Here is a 14,516-nt window from a genome sequence, read left to right as displayed (position 1 = left end):
TCGATGTATTGAATCTCGACGCAATTTGAGTGTTCCATCGCCAATAGGAGGCCCTGAACGTTAAAATTAACTATGAGTTTTGCGTCGGATTCGAAAACTTAGAAACACCGGAGACGGACCAAGTGGTGCCCGACGCAGCGATATCCCCTTGGAGACAAGTCGGCTGGAGGCCGATGTATTGAATCTCGACGCGATTTGAGTGTTCCATCGGCATTAGGAGGCCCTGAACGTTACAGCTAACAATCATTTTAGCGTCGGATTCGAAATTCTACTAACAGGAGAAGGATCATATTGTGCACGAGACTGCAATATCCCCTTGGATACAAGTCGACTGGAGGTCGATGTATTGACTCTCGACGCAATTTGAGTGTTCCATCGTCATTACAAGGCCCTGAACGTTACAATTAACTATCATTTTTGCGTCGGATTCGAAAATCTAGACTCACAGGAGAACGAACATAAGGTGCCCTAGGCAGCAATAGACCCTTGGAGACAAGTCGGCTGGAGGACGATGTATTGAATCTCGACGCGATTTGAGTGTTCCATCGCCATTAGGAGGCCCTGAACGTTGCAATTAACTATGAGTTCTGCGTCGGATTCGAAAACTTAGAAACACCGGAGACGGACCATGTGGTGCCCGAGGCAGCAACAGACCCTTGCAACCTCGAGGCAACAACAGATTACAGGACCCTTGGAGAAAAGTCGGCTGGAGGCCGATGTATTGAATCTCGACGCAATTTGAGTGTTTCATCGTCATTACAAGGCCCTGAACGTTACAATTAACTATCATTTTTGCGTCGGATTACAGGACCGAGGCAGCAACAGACCCTTGCAACCTCGAGGCAACACCAGATTACAGGACCCTTGGAGAAAAGTCGACTGGAGGTCGATGTATTGACTCTCGACGCAATTTGAGTGTTCCATCGTCATTACAAGGCCCTGAACGTTACAGTTAACTATCATTTTTGCGTCGGATTCGAAAATCTAGACTCACTTGAGAACGAACATAAGGTGCCCTAGGCAGCAATAGACCCTTGGAGACAAGTCGGCTGGAGGCCGATGTATTGAATCTCGACGCGATTTGAGTGTTCCATCGGCATTAGGAGGCCCTGAACGTTACAGCTAACAATCATTTTAGCGTCGGATTCGAAAATCTGCTAACAGGAGAAGGATCATATGGTGCACGAGACTGCAATATCCCCTTGGATACAAGTCGACTGGAGGTCGATGTATTGACTCTCGACGCAATTTGAGTGTTCCATCGTCATTACAAGGCCCTGAACGTTACAATTAACTATCATTTTTGCGTCGGATTCGAAAATCTAGACTCACAGGAGAACGAACATAACGTGCCCTAGGCAGCAATAGACCCTTGGAGACAAGTCTGCTGCAGGACGATGTATTGAATCTCGACGCGATTTGAGTGTTCCATCGCCATTAGGAGGCCCTGAACGTTACAATTAACTATGAGTTTTGCGTCGGATTCGAAAACTTAGAAACACCGGAGACGGACCATGTGGTGCCCGAGGCAGCAACAGACCCTTGGAGAAAAGTCGGCTGGAGGCCGATGTATTGAATCTCGACGCAATTTGAGTGTTTCATCGTCATTACAAGGCCCTGAACGTTACAATTAACTATCATTTTTGCGTCGGATTCGAATATCTAGACTCACGGGAGAACGACCATAAGGTGCCCGAGGCGGCAATAGACCCTTGGAGACAGATCGGCTGGAGGCCGATGTATTGAATCTCGACGCGATTTGAGTGTTCCATCGCCATTAGGAGGCCCTGAACGTTACAGCTAACAATCATTTTAGCGTCGGATTCGAAAATCTACTAACAGGATAAGGATCATATGGTGCACGAGACTACAATATCCCCTTGGATACAAGTCGACTGGAGGTCGATGTATTGACTCTCGACGCAATTTGAGTGTTCCATCGTCATTACAAGGCCCTGAACGTTACAATTAACTATCATTTTTGCGTCGGATTCGAATATCTAGACTCACGGGAGAACGACCATAAGGTGAACGAGGCGGCAATAGACCCTTGGAGACAAGTTGGCTGGAGGTCGATGTATTGAATCTAGACGCAATTTGAGTGTTCCATCGCCAATAGGAGTCCCTGAACGTTACAATTAACTATGAGTTTTGCGTCGGATTCGAAAACGTAGAAACACCGGAGACGGACCATGTGGTGCCCGAGGCAGCGATATCCCCTTGGAGACAAGTCGGCAGGAGGATGATGTATTGAATCTCGACGCAATTTGAGTGTTCCATCGTCATTAGAAGGCACTGAACGTTACAGTTAACTATCATTTTTGCGTCGGATTCGAAAATCTAGACTCACTTTAGAACGAACATAAGGTGCCCTAGGCAGCAATAGACCCTTGGAGACAAGTCGGCTGGAGGCCGATGTATTGAATCTCGACGCGATTTGAGTGTTCCATCGGCATTAGGAGGCCCTGAACGTTACAGCTAACAATCATTTTAGCGTCGGATTCGAAAATCTACAAACAGGAGAAGGATCATATGGTGCACGAGACAGCATTATACCCCTTGGAGACAAATCGACTGGAGGTCGATGTATTGACTCTCGACGCAATTTGAGTGTTCCATCGTCATTACAAGGCCCTGAACGTTACAATTAACTATCATATCTGCGTCGGATTCGAAAATCTAGACTCACAGGAGAACGAACATAAGGTGCCCTAGGCAGCAATAGACCCTTGGAGACAAGGCGGCTGGAGGCCGATGTATTGAATCTCGACGCGATTTGAGTGTTCCATCGCCATTAGGAATCCCTGAACGTTACAGCCAACTATCATTTTAGCGTCGGATTCGAAAATCTACTAACAGGAGAAGGATCATATGGTGCACGAGACTGCAATATCCCCTTGGATACAAGTCGACTGGAGGTCGATGTATTGACTCTCGACGCAATTTGAGTGTTCCATCGTCATTAGGAGGCCCTTAACGTTACAATTAACTATCATTTTTGCGTCGGATTCGATAATCTAAACTCACAGGAGAACGACCATAAGGTGCCCGAGGCAGTAACAGACCCTTGGAGACAAGTCGGCTGGAGGCCGATGTATTGAATCTCGACGCAATTTGAGTGTTCCATCGTCATTAGGAGGCCCTAAACGTTACAATTAACTATCAGTTTTGCGTCGGATTCGATAATCTAAACTCACAGGAGAACGACCATAAGGTGCCCGAGGAGCAACAGACCCTTGTTGAGAAGTCGGCTGGAGACCGATGTATTGAATCTCGACGCAATTTGAGTGTTCCATCGTCATTACAAGGCCCTGAACGTTACAATTAACTATCATTTTTGCGTCGGATTTGAAAATCTAGACTCACAGGAGAACGACCATAAGGTGCCCGAGGCAGCAATAGACCCTTGGAGACAATTCGGCTGGAGGTCGATGTATTGGATCGCGACGCAATTTGAGTATTCCATCGTCATTAGGAGGCCCTGAATGTTACAATTAACTATCATTTTTGCGTCGGATTCGATAATCTAAACTCACAGGAGCACGAATATTTGGTGCCCGAGGCAGCAACAGACCCTTGGAGACAAGTCGGCTGGAGGCCGATGTATTGAATCTCGACGCAATTTGATTGTTCCATCGTCATTAGGAGGTCCTAAACGTTACAATTAACTATCATTTTTGCGTCGGATTCGATAATCTAAACTCATAGGAGAACGACCATAAGGTGCCCGAGGCAGCAACAGACCCTTGGAGACAAGTCGGCTGGAGGCCGATGTATTGAATCTAGACGCAATTTGAGTGATCCATCGTCATTAGGAGGCCCTAAACGTTACAATTAACTATCAGTTTTGCGTCGGATTCGATTATCTAAACTTACAGGAGAACGACCATAAGGTGCCCGAGGCAGCAACAGACCCTTGTTGAGAAGTCGGCTGGAGGCCGATGTATTGAATCTCGACGCAAATTGAGTGTTCCATCGTCATTACAAGGCCCTGAACGTTACAATTAACTATCATTTTTGCGTCGGATTGGATAATCTAAACTCACAGGAGAATGACCATAAGGTGCCCGAGGCAGCAATAGAAATTTGGAGACAATTCGGCTGCAGGTCGATGTATTGGATCGCGACGCAATTTGTGTATTCCATCGTCATTAGGAGGCCCAGAATGTTACAATTAACTAACATTTTTGCGTCGGATTCGATAATCTAAACTCACAGGAGAACGACCATTTGGTGCCCGAGGCAGCAACAGACCCTTGGTGACAAGTCGGCTGGAGGCCGATGTATTGAATCTCGACGCAATTTGAGTGTTCCATCGTCATTACAAGGCCCTGAACGTTACAATTAACTATCATTTTAGCGTCGGATTCGATAATCTAAACTCACAGGAGATCGACCATAAGGTGCCCGAGGCAGCAATAGACCCTTGGAGACAAGTCGGCTGGAGGCCGATGTATTGAATCTCCTCGCAATTTGAGTGTTCCATCGTCATGAGGAGGTTCTAAACGTTACAATTAACTATCCTTTTGTGCGTCGGATTCGATAATCTAAACTCACAGGATAACGACCATAAGGTGCCCGAGGCAGCAACAGACCCTTGTTGAGAAGTCGGCTGGAGGCCGATGTATTGAATCTCGACGCAATTTGAGTGTTCCATCGCCAATAGGAGGCCCTGAACGTTACAATTAACTATCATTTTTGCGTCGGATTCGAAAATCTAGACTCACAGGAGATCGACCATAAGGTGCCCGAGGCAGCAATATACCCTTGGAGACATTTCGGCTGGAGGTCGATGTATTGGATCGCGACGCAATTTGAGTATTCCATCGTCATTAGGAGGCCCTGAATGTTACAATTAACTATCATTTTTGCGTCGGATTCGAAAATCTAAACTCACAGGAGAACGACCATATGGTGCCCGAGGCAGCAAAAGACCCTTGGAGACAAGTCGGCTGGAGGCCGATGTATTGAATCTCGACGCAATTTGAGTGTTCCATCGTCATTACAAGGCCCTTAACGTTACAATTAACTATCACTTTTGCGTCATATTCGATAATCTAAACTCACAGGAGAAAGACCATAAGGTGCCCGAGGCAGCAATAGACCCTTGGAGACAAGTCGGCTGGAGGCCGATGTGTTCAATCTCGACACAATTTGAGTGTTCCATCGGCATTAGGAGGCCCTGAACGTTACAATTAACTATCATTTTTGCGTCGGATTCGACAATTTAAACTCACAGGAGAACGACCATAAGGTGCCCGAGGCAGCAACAGACCCTTGGAGACAAGTCGGCTGGAGGCCGATGTATTGAATCTCGACGCAATTTGAGTGTTCCATCGGCATTAGGAGGCCCTGAACATTACACTTAACTATCATTTTAGCGTCAAATTCGAAAATCTACTAACAGGATAAGGATCATATGGTGCACGAGACTACAATATCCCCTTGGATACAAGTCGACTGGAGGTCGATGTATTGACTCTCGACGCAATTTGAGTGTTCCATCGTCATTACAAGGCCCTGAACGTTACAATTAACTATCATTTTTGCGTCGGATTCGAATATCTAGACTCACGGGAGAACGACCATAAGGTGAACGAGGCGGCAATAGACCCTTGGAGACAAGTTGGCTGGAGGTCGATGTATTGAATCTAGACGCAATTTGAGTGTTCCATCGCCAATAGAAGTCCCTGAACGTTACAATTAACTATGAGTTTTGCGTCGGATTCGAAAACGTAGAAACACCGGAGACGGACCATGTGGTGCCCGAGGCAGCGATATCCCCTTGGAGACAAGTCGGCAGGAGGATGATGTATTGAATCTCGACGCAATTTGAGAGTTCCATCGTCATTACAAGGCATTGAACGTTACAATTAACTATCATTTTTGCGTCGGATTCGAAAATCTAGACTTACAAGAGAACGACCATAAGGTGCCCGACGCAGCATTAGACCCTTGGAGACAAGTCGGCTGGAGGACGATGTATTGAATATCGACGCAATTTGAGAGTTCCATCGTCATTAGGAAGCCCTGAAAGTTACAATTAACTATCATTTTTGCGTCGGATTCGAAAATCTAAACCTACAAGAGAACGACCATAAGGTGCCCGAGGCAGCATTAGACCCTTGGAGACAAGTCGGCTGGAGGACGATGTATTGAATATCGACGCAATTTGAGTGTTCCATCGTCATTAGGAGGCCCTAAACGTTACAATTAACTATCATTTTTGCGTCGGATTCGATAATCTAAACTCACAGGAGAACGACCATAAGGTGCCCGAGGCAGCAACAGACCCTTGGAGACAAGTCGGCTGGAGGACGATGTATTGAATCTCGACGCAATTTGAAAGTTCCATCGTCATTAGGAGGCCCTAAAAGTTACAATTAACTATCATTTTTGCGTCGGATTCGATAATCTAAACTCACAGGAGAACGACCATAAGGTGCCCGAGGCAGCAACAGACCCTTGGAGACAAGTCGGCTGGAGGACGATGTATTGAATCTCGACGCAATTTGAGTGTTCCATCAGCATTAAGAGGCCCTAAACCTTACAATTAACTATCAGTTTCGCGTCGGATTCGAAAATCTACTCACAGGAGAAGTTCATACGGTGCTCGAGACAGCAATATACCCCTTGGAGACAAATCGACTGGAGGCCGATGTATTGAATATCGACGCAATTTGAGTGTTCCATCGCCATTAGGAGGCCCTAAGCGTTACAATTAACTATCATTTTTGCGTCGGATTCGATAATCTAAACTCACAGGAGAACGACCATAAGGTGCCCGAGGCAGCAACAGACCCTTGGAGACAAGTCGGCTGGAGGCCGATGTATTGAATCTCGACGCAATTTGAGTGTTCCATCGTCATTACAAGGCCCTAAACGTTACAATTAACTATCATTTTTGCGTCGGATTCGAAAATCTAGACTCACAGGAGAACGACCATAAGGTGCCCGAGGCAGCGATAGACCCTTGGAGACAATTCGGCTGGAGGTCGATGTATTGGATCGCGACGCAATTTGAGTATTCCATCGTCATTAGGGGGCCCTGAATGTTACAATTAACTATCATTTTTACGTCGGATTCGATAATCTAAACTCACAGGAGAACGACCATAAGGTGCCCGAGGCAGCAATTGACCCTTGGAGACAAGTCGGCTGGAGGCCGATGTACTGAATCTCGACGCAATTTGAGTGTTCCATCGTCATTACAAGGCCCTAAACGTTACAATTAACTATCATTTTTGCGTCGGATTCGATAATTTAAACTCACAGGAGAACGACCATAAGGTGCCCGAGGCACCAACAGACCCTTGGAGACAAGTCGGCTGGAGGCCGATGTATTGAATCTCGACGCAATTTGAGTGTTCCATCGTCATTACAAGGCCCTGAACGTTACAATTAACAATCATTTTAGCGTCGGATTCGAAAATCTACTCACAGCAGAACGATCACAAGGTGCCCGTGGCAGCTATTGACAATTGGAGACAAGTCGGTTGGAGGACGATGAATTGGATCGCGACCCAAAATGAGTGTTCCATCGTCATTAGGAGGCCCTGAATGTTACAATTAACTATCAGTTTTTCGTCGGATTCGAAAATCTAGACTCACTGGAGACGGACCATAAGGTGCCCGATGCAGCAATATCCCCTTGGAGACCAGTCCGCTGGAGGACGATGTATTGAATCGATACGCAATTTGAGAGTTCCATCGTCATTTGGAGGCCCTAATCCTTACAATTAACTATCCGTTTCGAGTCGGATTCGAAAATCTACTCACAGGAGAAGTTCATACGGTGCTCGAGACAGCAGTATACCCCTTGGAGACAAATCGACTGGAGGCCGACGTATTGAACATCGACGCAATTTGAGTGTTCCATCGTCATTAGGTAGCCTTGAACGATATAATGACCTATCAGTTTTGCGTCGGATTCGAAAATCTAGACTTACAAGAGAACGATCATAGGGTGCCCGAGGCAGCATTAGACCCTTGGAGACAAGTCGGCTGGAGGACGATGTATTGGATCGCGACGCAATTTGAGTGTTCCATCGTCATTAGGAGGTCCTGAATGTTACAATTAACTATCAGTTTTTCGTCGGATTCGAAAATCTAGACTCACAGCAGACGGACCATTTGGTGCCCGAGGCAGCAATATCCCCTTGGAGACAAATCGGCTGGGGGACGATGTATTGAATCTCGACGCAATTTGAGTCTTCTATCGTCATTAGAAGGCCCTGAACGTTACAATTAACAATCAGTTTCGCGTCGGATTCGAAAATCTAGGCTCACAGGAGAAGGATCATATTGTGCCCGAGACAGCAATATCCCCTTGGAGACAAGTCGGCTAGAGGCCGATGTATTGAATCTCAACGCAATTTGAGTGTTCCATCGTCATTAGGAGGCCCTAAACGTTACAATTAACTATCATTTTTGCGTCGGATTCGATAATCTAAACTCACACGAGAACGACCATAAGGTGCCCGAGGCAGCAACAGACCCTTGGAGACAAGTCGGCTGGAGGCCGATGTATTGAATCTCGACGCAATTTGAGTGTTCCATCGTCATTACAAGGCCCTGAACGCTACAATTAACTATCATTTTAGCGTCGGATTCGAAAATCTACTCACAGGAGAAGTTCATACGGTGCTCGAGACAGCAATATACCCCTTGGAGACAAATTGACTGGAGGCCGGTGTATTGAATCTCGACGCAATTTGAAAGTTCCATCGGCATTAGGAGGCCCTGAAAGTTACAATTAACTATAAGTTTTGCGTCGGATTCGAAAATCTAGACTCACAGGAGAACGACCATAAGGTGCCCGAGGCAGCATTAGACCCTTGGATACAAGTCGGCTGGAGGCCGATGTATTGATTCTCGACGCAATTTGAGTGTTCCATCGCCAATAGGAGGCCCTGAACGTTACAATTAACTATCATTTTTGCGTCGGATTCGAAAATCTAGACTCACAGGAGAACGACCATAAGGTGCCCGAGGCAGCAATAGACATTTGGAGATAAGTCGGCTGCAGACCGATGTATTGAATCTCGACGCAATTTGAGTGTTCCATCGGCATTAGGAGGCCCTGAACGTTACAATGAACTATCAGTTTTTCGTCGGATTCGAAAATCTAGACTCACAGCAGACGGACCATTTGGTGCCCGAGGCAGCAATATCCCCTTGGAGACAAATCGGCTGGAGGCCGATGTATTGAATCTCGACGCAATTTGAGTGTTCCATCGGCATTAGGAGGCCCTGAACGTTACAATTATCTATCATTTTTTCGTCGGATTCGATAATATAAACTCACAGGAGAACGACCATAAGGTGCCCGAGACGAGTCCGCTGGAGGCCGATGTATTGAATCTCGACGCAATTTGAGTGTTCCATCGTCATTAGAAGGCCCTGAACGTTACAATTAACTATCATTTTTGCGTCGGATTCGAAAATCTAGACTCACAGCAGACGGACCATTTGGTGCCCGAGGCAGCAATATCCCCTTGGAGACAAGTCGGCTGGAGGCCGATGTATTGAATCTCGACGCTATTTGAGTCTTCTATCGTCATTAGAAGGCCCTGAACGTTACAATTAACAATCAGTTTCGCGTCGGATTCGAAAATCTAAACTCACAGGAGAACTACAATAAGGTGCCCGAGGCAGCAACAGACCCTTGGAGACAAGTCGGCTGGAGGCCGATGTATTGAATCTCGACGCAATTTGAGTGTTCCATCGTCATTAGGAGGCCCTAAACGTTACAATTAACTATCATTTTTGCGTCGGATTCGAAAATCTAAACTCACAGGAGAACTACAATAAGGTGCCCGAGGCAGCAACAGACCCTTGGAGACAAGTCGGCTGGAGGCCGATGTATTGAATCTCGACGCAATTTGAGTGTTCCATCGTCATTAGGAGGCCCTAAACGTTACAATTAACTATCATTTTTGCGTCGGATTCGAAAATCTAGACTCACAGGAGAACGACCATAAGGTGCCCGAGGCAGCAATAGACCCTTGGAGACAATTCGGCTGGAGGTCGATGTATTGGATCGCGACGCAATTTGAGTATTCCATCGTCATTAGGAGGCCCTGAATGTTACAATTAACTATCAGTTTTGCGTCGGATTCGATAATCTAAACTCACAGGAGCACGAACATTTGGTGCCCGAGGCAGCAACAGACCCTTGGAGACAAGTCGGCTGGAGGCCGATGTATTGAATCTCGACGCAATTTGAGTGTTCCATCGTCATTACAAGGCCCTGAACGTTACAATTAACTATCATTTTTGCGTCGGATTCGATAATCTAAACTCACAGGAGATCGACCATAAGGTGCCCGAGGCAGCAATAGACCCTTGGAGACAAGTCGGCTGGAGGCCGATGTATTTAATCTCGACGCAATTTGAGTGTTCCATCGTCATTAGGAGGCCCTAAACGTTACAATTAACTATCATTTTTGCGTCGGATTCGATAATCTAAACTCACCGGAGAACGACCATAAGGTGCCCGAGGCAGCAACAGACCCTTGGAGACAAGTCGGCTGGAGGCCGATGTATTGAATCTAGACGCAATTTGAGTGATCCATCGTCATTAGGAGGCTCTAAACGTTACAATTAACTATCAGTTTTGCGTCGGATTCGATTATCTAAACTTACAGGAGAACGACCATAAGGTGCCCGAGGCAGCAACAGACCCTTGTTGAGAAGTCGGCTGGAGGCCGATGTATTGAATCTCGACGCAAATTGAGTGTTCCATCGTCATTACAAGGCCCTGAACGTTACAATTAACTATCATTTTTGCGTCGGATTGGATAATCTAAACTCACAGGAGAATGACCATAAGGTGCCCGTGGCAGCTATTGACAATTGGAGACAAGTCGGTTGGAGGACGATGTATTGGATCGCGACCCAAACGAGTGTTCCATCGTCATTAGGAGGCCCTGAATGTTACAATTAACTATCAGTTTTTCGTCGGATTCGAAAATCTAGACTCACTGGAGACGGACCATAAGGTGCCCGATGCAGCAATATCCCCTTGGAGACCAGTCCGCTGGAGGACGATTTATTGAATCGCGACGCAATTTGAGAGTTCCATCGTCATTTGGAGGCCCTAATCCTTACACTTAACTATCCGTTTCGAGTCGGATTCGAAAATCTACTCACAGGAGAAGTTCATACGGTGCTCGAGACAGGAGTATACCCCTTGGAGACAAATCGACTGGAGGCCGACGTATTGAACATCGACGCAATTTGAGTGTTCCATCGTCATTAGGTAGCCCTGAACGATATAATGACCTATCAGTTTTGCGTCGGATTCGAAAATCTAGACTTACAAGAGAACGATCATAGGATGCCCGAGGCAGCATTAGACTCTTGGAGACAAGTCGGCTGGAGGACGATGTATTGGATCGCGACGCAATTTGAGTGTTCCATCGTCATTAGGAGGCCCTGAATGTTACAATTAACTATCAGTTTTTCGTCGGATTCGAAAATCTAGACTCACTGCAGACGGACCATTTGGTGCCCGAGGCAGCAATATCCCCTTGGAGACAAATCGGCTGGGGGACGATGTATTGAATCTCGACGCAATTTGAGTCTTCTATCGTCATTAGAAGGCCCTGAACGTTACAATTAACAATCAGTTTCGCGTCGGATTCGAAAATCTAGGCTCACAGGAGAAGGATCATATTGTGCCCGAGACAGCAATATCCCCTTGGAGACAAGTCGGCTGGAGGCCGATGTATTGAATCTCGACGCAATTTGAGTGTTCCATCGTCATTAGGAGGCCCTAAACGTTACAATTAACTATCATTTTTGCGTCGGATTCGATAATCTAAACTCACACGAGAACGACCATAAGGTGCCCGAGGCAGCAACAGACCCTTGGAGACAAGTCGGCTGGAGGCCGATGTATTGAATCTCGACGCAATTTGAGTGTTCCATCGTCATTACAAGGCCCTGAACGCTACAATTAACTATCATTTTAGCGTCGGATTCGAAAATCTACTCACAGGAGAAGTTCATACGGTGCTCGAGACAGCAATATACCCCTTGGAGACAAATTGACTGGAGGCCGGTGTATTGAATCTCGACGCAATTTGAAAGTTCCATCGCCATTAGGAGGCCCTGAAAGTTACAATTAACTATGAGTTTTGCGTCGGATTCGAAAATCTAGACTCACAGGAGAACGACCATAAGGTGCCCGAGGAAGCATTAGACCCCTGGATACAAGTCGGCTGGAGGCCGATGTATTGATTCTCGACGCAATTTGAGTGTTCCATCGCCAATAGGAGGCCCTGAACGTTACAATTAACTATCATTTTTGCGTCGGATTCGAAAATCTAGACTCACAGGAGAACGACCATAAGGTGCCCGAGGCAGCAATAGACATTTGGAGATAAGTCGGCTGCAGGCCGATGTATTGAATCTCGACGCAATTTGAGTGTTCCATCGGCATTAGGAGGCCCTGAACGTTACAATTAACTATCAGTTTTTCGTCGGATTCGAAAATCTAGACTCACAGCAGACGGACCATTTGGTGCCCGAGGCAGCAATATCCCCTTGGAGACAAATCGGCTGGAGGCCGATGTATTGAATCTCGACGCAATTTGAGTGTTCCATCGGCATTAGGAGGCCCTGAACGTTACAATTATCTATCATTTTTTCGTCGGATTCGATAATATAAACTCACAGGAGAACGACCATAAGGTGCCCGAGACGAGTCCGCTGGAGGCCGATGTATTGAATCTCGACGCAATTTGAGTGTTCCATCGTCATTAGAAGGCCCTGAACGTTACAATTAACTATCATTTTTGCGTCGGATTCGAAAATCTAGACTCACAGCAGACGGACCATTTGGTGCCCGAGGCAGCAATATCCCCTTGGAGACAAGTCGGCTGGAGGCCGATGTATTGAATCTCGACGCAATTTGAGTCTTCTATCGTCATTAGAAGGCCCTGAACGTTACAATTAATAATCAGTTTCGCGTCGGATTCGAAAATCTAAACTCACAGGAGAACTACAATAAGGTGCCCGAGGCAGCAACAGACCCTTGGAGACAAGTCGGCTGGAGGCCGATGTATTGATTCTCGACGCAATTTGAGTGTTCCATCGTCATTAGGAGGCCCTCAACGTTACAATTAACTATCATTTTAGCGTCGGATTCGATAATCTAAACTCACAGGAGAACGACCATAAGGTGCCCGAGGCAGCATTAGACCCTTGGAGACAAGTCGGCTGGAGGCTGATGTATTGAATCTAGACGCAATTTGAGTGATCCATCGTCATTAGGAGGCCCTAAACGTTACAATTAACTATCAGTTTTGCGTCGGATTCGATTATCTAAACTTACAGGAGAACGACCATAAGGTGCCCGAGGCAGCAACAGACCCTTGTTGAGAAGTCGGCTGGAGGCCGATGTATTGAATCTCGACGCAAATTGAGTGTTCCATCGTCATTACAAGGCCCTGAACGTTACAATTAACTATCATTTTTGCGTCGGATTGGATAATCTAAACTTACAGGAGAATGACCATAAGGTGCCCGAGGCAGCAACAGACCCTTGGAGACAAGTCGGCGGGAGGCCGATGTATTGAATCTCAACGCAATTTGAGTGTTCCATCGTCATTACAAGGCCCTAAACGTTACAATTAACTATCACTTTTGCGTCGGATTCGATAATCTAAACTCACAGGAGAACGACCATAAGGTGCCCGAGGCCGCAACAGACCCTTGGAGACCAGTAGGCTGGAGGCCGATGTATTGAATCTCGACCCAAATTGAGTGTTCCATCGTCATTAGGAGGCCCTAAACGTTACAATTAACTATCATTTTTGCGTCGGATTCGAAAATCTAAACTCACAGGAGAACGACCATTTGGTGCCCGAGGCAGCAACAGACCCTTGGTGACAAGTCGGCTGGAGGCCGATGTATTGAATCTCGACGCAATTTGAGTGTTCCATCGTCATTACAAGGCCCTGAACGTTACAATTAACTATCATTTTAGCGACGGATTCGATAATCTAAACTCACAGGAGATCGACCATAAGGTGCCCGAGGCAGCAATAGACCCTTGGAGACAAGTCGGCTGGAGGCCGATGTATTGAATCTCCTCGCAATTTGAGTGTTCCATCGTCATGAGGAGGTTCTAAACGTTACAATTAACTATCCTTTTGTGCGTCGGATTCGATAATCTAAACTCACAGGATAACGACCATAAGGTGCCCGAGGCAGCAACAGACCCTTGTTGAGAAGTCGGCTGGAGGCCGATGTATTGAATCTCGACGCAATTTGAGTGTTCCATCGCCAATAGGAGGCCCTGAACGTTACAATTAACTATCATTTTTGCGTCGGATTCGAAAATCTAGACTCACAGGAGATCGACCATAAGGTGCCCGAGGCAGCAATATACCCTTGGAGACATTTCGGCTGGAGGTCGATGTATTGGATCGCGACGCAATTTGAGTATTCCATCGTCATTAGGAGGCCCTGAATGTTACAATTAACTATCATTTTTGCGTCGGATT

This window comes from Schistocerca serialis, chromosome 1, assembly GCF_023864345.2.
Source record: "Schistocerca serialis cubense isolate TAMUIC-IGC-003099 chromosome 1, iqSchSeri2.2, whole genome shotgun sequence".
Taxonomy (NCBI): domain Eukaryota; kingdom Metazoa; phylum Arthropoda; class Insecta; order Orthoptera; family Acrididae; genus Schistocerca; species Schistocerca serialis.
Note: the sequence above shows the minus strand (reverse complement) of the source record.